We start from the raw sequence: 5,988 nt of genomic DNA, 5'->3' as shown, positions 1-5,988 counted from the left end.
AAGTCAAGGGTTCGATTACTTTCGGAAAGTACTGTATATCAATAAAAATGAAGCTGATTCATGTTTTCGACTGGCTGAGAAAAGATGCCTGTTCATTACTATGGGACAGCTGGAGATCAAATTTGAATATTGAAACAATGTTGAAAATGTCAGAGAGACAGACAAGAAGGTTTATACAAATCTCCACTGTTGAAAACTAAATGTTAGTCTAAAAGAAATAGTGTCTAGGTGGTTTTTATAGTGGAGATCAAGGTAATAAATTGCCTGGCTGGGCTGATGAGACAGTGGATTGGCAGTCAGATGGAAAATTGGCATTTTAAAGTCCTAGATTTAGCCGGTGGTAATTTGTGGAATAGACACTGGCTGGATTGCAGTTTTAACCAATAAACATTCCGGATTAGACCCACCCATTGTATAAAGTGGGCTAGTACAGTAGGCTATGGTGAGTACTATAGCAATAGCATGTGATGGAGTTTCATACATTGTGATTGGAGGATAGATGTGAGGGTTATTGAATCAGGATCAAATTGTCTGTTCTCTATTCTGTTTAATATGACAATGAGTGGCCTGATAACTTGGACATGCAGGGTTGTACCTAAATATTCCTCTCACTCTACAGTAGCTTCATAGGGGTGTATGACTTTCAATCATGACAGACCATGTTGAACCGAACCTTGCTTTCACTTTGCTGTGGCACAAAAGGTTGTCCCACAGTAGATGCTTATCATTCACTTATCTAACACAGAGGTAGAACATACAGTGCAGCCCAACAGACTACTACAGATCATCGGTTGAATTTACACAAGAAGCCTCACAACATCACAACAAAGAGAAAGAGCTTAAAGTAAGTTCATATTTGTCATAGGGCCAATGTTGTAAAGAGTGATATTCACAACCTGGTCTCAGAGCATTTTGTGTTATTCTGTATTTATATCTGAGGCATGCCATTTAGCATGATATGTTATGTTTCATGCGGTATGTATTCAATTGTGGATGTCCATCACCCAATTTGTATGGTATGTTACAAATTACAATTCGTGTTATAAGTTGTGATTTTGCAAACTGTACAATATGTTACGAACCTGCAAAACTTACTATATGTTACAAATTTGCAAAACGTATGATAGGCTACAAATTCTATATAGTTCGCTAATGTTAACTATCTGGCTGATGTTAGCTAGACTAGGGGTTAGGGTTAGGGATCAAGTTTAGGGTTTGTCACGACTTCTACCGAAGTTGTTGCCTCTCCTTGTTCGGGCGGTGCTCGGCGGTCGACGTCACCGGTCTTCTAGCCATCATTGATCCATTTTTCATTTTCCATTGGTTTTGTCTTGTCTTCCCACACACCTGTTTTCAATCCCATTCATTACCTGTTGTGTATTTAACCCTCTGTTTCCCCTCTTGTCTTTGTCAGAGAATGTTTTATGTCAAATGTTGTTTTATGTTGTATAGGTGCGTGACGGGTTCTTGTACCCATGTTCGTTTATGTCTGTACGTATTTAGTGTTTGGAGCATGTTAAGTGGACTTATATTAAAAGACTCCATTTACACTCTGTTTAACTCTCCTGCCACCTATACACACGACTTTGACAGGGTTAAGTTCATGAGTTAGGTTAAAGGGTTAAAGTTAGTTTTTGGGGAAGGGTTAGCTAACATGCTAAGTAGTTGCAAAGTAGCTAAAAAGTAGTAAGTAGTTAAAAAGTTGCTAATTAGCTAAAACGCTAAAGTTGTATGTGATGAGGTTCGAACTCACATCCTTTGGGTTGCTAGACGGTCGTGTTATATGCCTACCCATCCACCTCGTCCAACCACCCTACTTTTGTTATTGCCCTAAGCAACCATCTATCTTATGTAACCATACAAAACGTAGCATATCATACTAATATTAATACATATCATTCTAGTGTTCCGGATTTACATTTACTATGTTACGGCTAGTCTATGAGACCAGGCTGGTGTTCAAGGTGGGTACACAATTAAATAATTTAATTGTGATTAATTGTCAGAAATCGTGAATTGATTATGGGCAAAAGTCTTGATCTTAATGTTTTGCCAAGAGAAATTGTAATTCAATTCAATAGTTTTGAATTTGTATTCCCCAAATTGAATTGAGTACATACTTGCACTTTATGATTAAAATATTCAGGTTAAAATGTATATTTCAATGTATTAAAATAGCCTTTTGAAATGATGAAGAATAGCCCATTGAAATGTATTACATTTATGTAAACCTATTGAAATAATGACACAGTATTGGTATATTACATTTAAATAGTCATGTTACAGCTTTATTATTATTATTATTATTATTATTATTATTATTATTATTATTATTATTATTGTGTACATTATTATTATTATTATTATTATTGTGTACATTATTATTATTATTATTAATATCATCATCATTAATAAGAATACGATTATTCTATTATTATGATTATAAATACGATCATGTTGGGTGCACATGTCTCTAGGTGGAAATGTGGGTCTGGGTTGAAAAGCAGTTTGAAGTGGGTGCAGACAACTGGACAGTTTTCAAAATGTTTATGGTTTCCATTGTACTTTACTGACTTAGCAGGTTTCAGCACATTCATAATCCCTCTTCTCTAATTCCTTATTAAATCCATATCAAACAATAAGAATAGGCCTTTTATGCAGAGAAAAGTCAAATCAACTGTCTGTACTCGGAGTAGGCTACACAGTGAGAGCATGATCAACGGTCTGTACTCTACACAGGAGTATCAACGGCTGTACAGTAGGCTACATGAGAGCATGATCAACGGTCTGTACTCGGAGTAGGCTACACAGTGAGAGCATGATACGGTCTGTACTCGGAGTAGGCTACACAGTGAGAGCATGATCAACGGTCTGTACTCGGAGTAGGCTACACAGTGAGAGCATGATCAACGGTCTGTACTCGGAGTAGGCTACACAGTGAGAGCATGATCAACGGTCTGTACTCGGAGTAGGCTACACAGTCATGATACTCGGAGTAGGCTACACAGTGAGAGCATGATCAACGGTCTGTACTCGGAGTAGGTGAGAGCATGATCAACGGTCTGTACTGTAGGCTACACAGTGAGAGCATGATCAACGGTCTGTACTCGGAGTAGGCTACACAGTGAGAGCATGATCAACGGTCTGTACTCGGAGTAGGCTACACAGTGAGAGCATGATCAACTGTCTGTACTCGGAGTAGGCTACACAGTGAGAGCATGATCAACGGTCTGTACTCACAGTGAGAGCATGATCAACGGTCTACTGAGTAGGCAGTGAGAGCATGATCAACGGTCTGTACTCTAACAGTGAGAGCATGATAACGGCTACACAGTGAGAGATGATCAACGGTCTGTACTGCAGAGCATGATCAACGGTCTGTACTCGGAGTAGGCTACACAGTGAGAGCATCAACGGTCTGTACTCGGAGTAGGCTACACAGTGAGAGCATGAGAGATCAACGGTCTGTACTCGGAGTAGGCAACATGATCAACGTCTGTACTCGGAGTAGGCTACACAGTGAGAGCATGATCAACGGTCTGTACTCGGTGAGTAGGCTACACAGCGAGAGCATGATCAACGGTGAGAGTGAGAGCATGATCAACTGTCTGTACTCGGAGTAGGCTACACAGTGAGAGCATGCCACAGTGAGAGCATGATCAACGGTCTGTACTCGGAGTAGGCTACACAGTGAGAGCATGATCAACTGTCTGTACTCGGAGTAGGCTACACAGTGAGAGCATGCGCAATGTTACATGTTGAATGGCTTTCAATATCTGGGAAAATATCAACATCAGGCAGCAGGTGAGCAAGTGTCAGAATGTGGTGATGAGGCTTGTGGAACCTTACCTTGGTAAGGGAGGATCGTCACTATGGACAATTTCTTACTTTGTTGGCGAACAAGTTGCTTCCAAAGAAAACAAGTCTGGCTGGCTCCATGAACAAAGTGAGATGGGAACTCCCTCCCTTTGCGCAAAATAAGGCTCCTTGGCAGCCGTTGCACCCCACAAGTGCTGAAGGATGGCAAGAGGACAGGGACACAATAAAGAGAAAACAGGAGACATTTACACACTACAACCAAACAAAGTATGTCAAAGTATGACAAGCAAGTGAAAATTATGACGATTTTGCCATCTGTTAGAACCAGGGATAACAGCTAAATGAAATCCAACTGATGCCATTGGTGAATACACACAAGCACAAGCTGACAATAATTGACTATTTTTGACTGCTGTCGTGTGATACTTCTATTCATTACAATGCCATTATTGAGTTTCACTATTTATCAAGGCCACTTGGCCCTTATAATGATGCTTAGGCTACTGATGTTGTCATCATTTGACCGTGTCTTGACTGGTCTGGGTGGTTGAGGTATTTTACTTTTTATTTTGTTTTTATAAAAAATAAGCTGTTACCATGTTCCAACACATATGCTTTCTGTTTCATAGTTTTAACAAAGTCACTCCACAAACAAAATTGATGTAATGCTTGAATGTTTGTGTTTTTTGTGTTTTTTAGTTTGTACATACAAACTAACTACATACAAACTACATATAAACTAATGAAAATGCTATTGTGTTATTTAAAATAAAATAAAAATGGTAATCTAATGTTGTTACCCAAGGCCTTCATAAACACAACCAAAATATTATTTTTGCTTTAGCATGCTGTATATAAAATGTATTAATTACACTGTTGGAATGTTGCTGTCAGAATGACTGCTCATTAGTTTAAAGGGGGACCCTTAATGTAACCTATGTTGATTGGCCATCCAGAGCCCCCCTTCATTTTCCTGGAGATGTTGAGAAGAAGAGCAGCACGGTCATCTGGACCAGAGCCTGAATCTCTTGACTGCCCCCCTGAAACTCCTGCCAACAGAGTGATGAGAGACTCCCCCACAGCCCCACTGACTGACAGAACAGACCAGGAGGTGGAGGATCACACAGACAACTTGTAAGTATGGAGATATCAGGATATATGTTTGGGGGGACCAGATGGATTAAGCTGATTGAAAGCCAGTTTGCCTTGATTTTCCCTGTCTGATTGTTCAGTGCATCACTGATAATATCCCTGTCAATGTTTTGATTATGACAGGGATAGTGAGTATGTTGTGATGATGATGATGATGATGTTGTTGTTATCATTGTTGATTGTTGATTGTGACATGATCCTCCTATAGGTCTCCAATAGATCAAAAGGCTCACATGCACCAAACCAGGAGTCAGAAATGGAAAGTGATTTCGATCATCCTGTGTCTGTCTGTCAGAGTATCTGTCACACTGTCTTCCCCATTGGTGACTTTCAGGACCAACTCTACTCAAGCTCACTCCCTTCCTCCCCCTGTTCCCTCTACCTGCCCTCTTCACACAGCCAATGAGACTATAACACCAGTCAAGGGTTCAACTCATCTAATGGTGTCTGCATACCAGGACCACAGGGAAGGGGGAGCCACGCGCATCATTGCCATGGTCAACAGAGACCGACCCATGTCTCTGTACTGTGTGTTGTGCTGCTCAGGACACGCCCCCCAGGTCGCTCCAGCTGCTGTCGTAATGCACAGCGTCCACTATGGTTACCCGTATGTGGCCGCAGACATGCTTTGCCTCGAAGAACCAGGATGCAACGCCACACACGTCACTCTTGGCACATCCCTCGACATCCAGGACTCCCTCAACCAGACATTTCTGAGCATCCAGAACCGGGAGAGACGGGAGGAGGACTTCCCCTTTACCTCACCGTGTGCATGTCCAGCATGTTTGGAGACTACAACAACGTCCAACAGTTTGTCCAGACCATGGAGTTTTACAAGCTCCTGGGGGTGCGGAGGGTTGTCCTCTACCTCACCAGCTGTGGACCTGACCTGGAGAAGGTCCTCCAGTACTACGCAGAGGAGGGCACTCTGGAGGTGATTGGCTGGCCCATCAACCACTTCCTCAAGCCCTCTACTGGGTGGAAGGCCCAGGAGCTGGAAGGGGACATCCACCTCAA

At 41.5% G+C, this 5,988-nt stretch overlaps 1 long non-coding RNA gene across 1 annotated transcript; it reads left to right on the top strand.

Annotated features, from left to right (window-relative positions):
• Positions 1 to 764: 764 nt before the first annotated feature.
• LOC135543004 (uncharacterized) lies at positions 765 to 5,711 on the top strand. The gene is made up of 3 exons (XR_010456165.1): positions 765 to 844; positions 4,776 to 4,953; positions 5,180 to 5,711. It is a non-coding gene; the product is annotated as an uncharacterized LOC135543004 (long non-coding RNA).
• Positions 5,712 to 5,988: the final 277 nt, after the last annotated feature.

Source organism: Oncorhynchus masou, chromosome 7 (assembly GCF_036934945.1).
Source record: "Oncorhynchus masou masou isolate Uvic2021 chromosome 7, UVic_Omas_1.1, whole genome shotgun sequence".
NCBI classification, from domain to species: Eukaryota; Metazoa; Chordata; class Actinopteri; order Salmoniformes; family Salmonidae; genus Oncorhynchus; species Oncorhynchus masou.
Note: the sequence above shows the minus strand (reverse complement) of the source record. Positions and strands in the feature narration are given on the sequence as shown.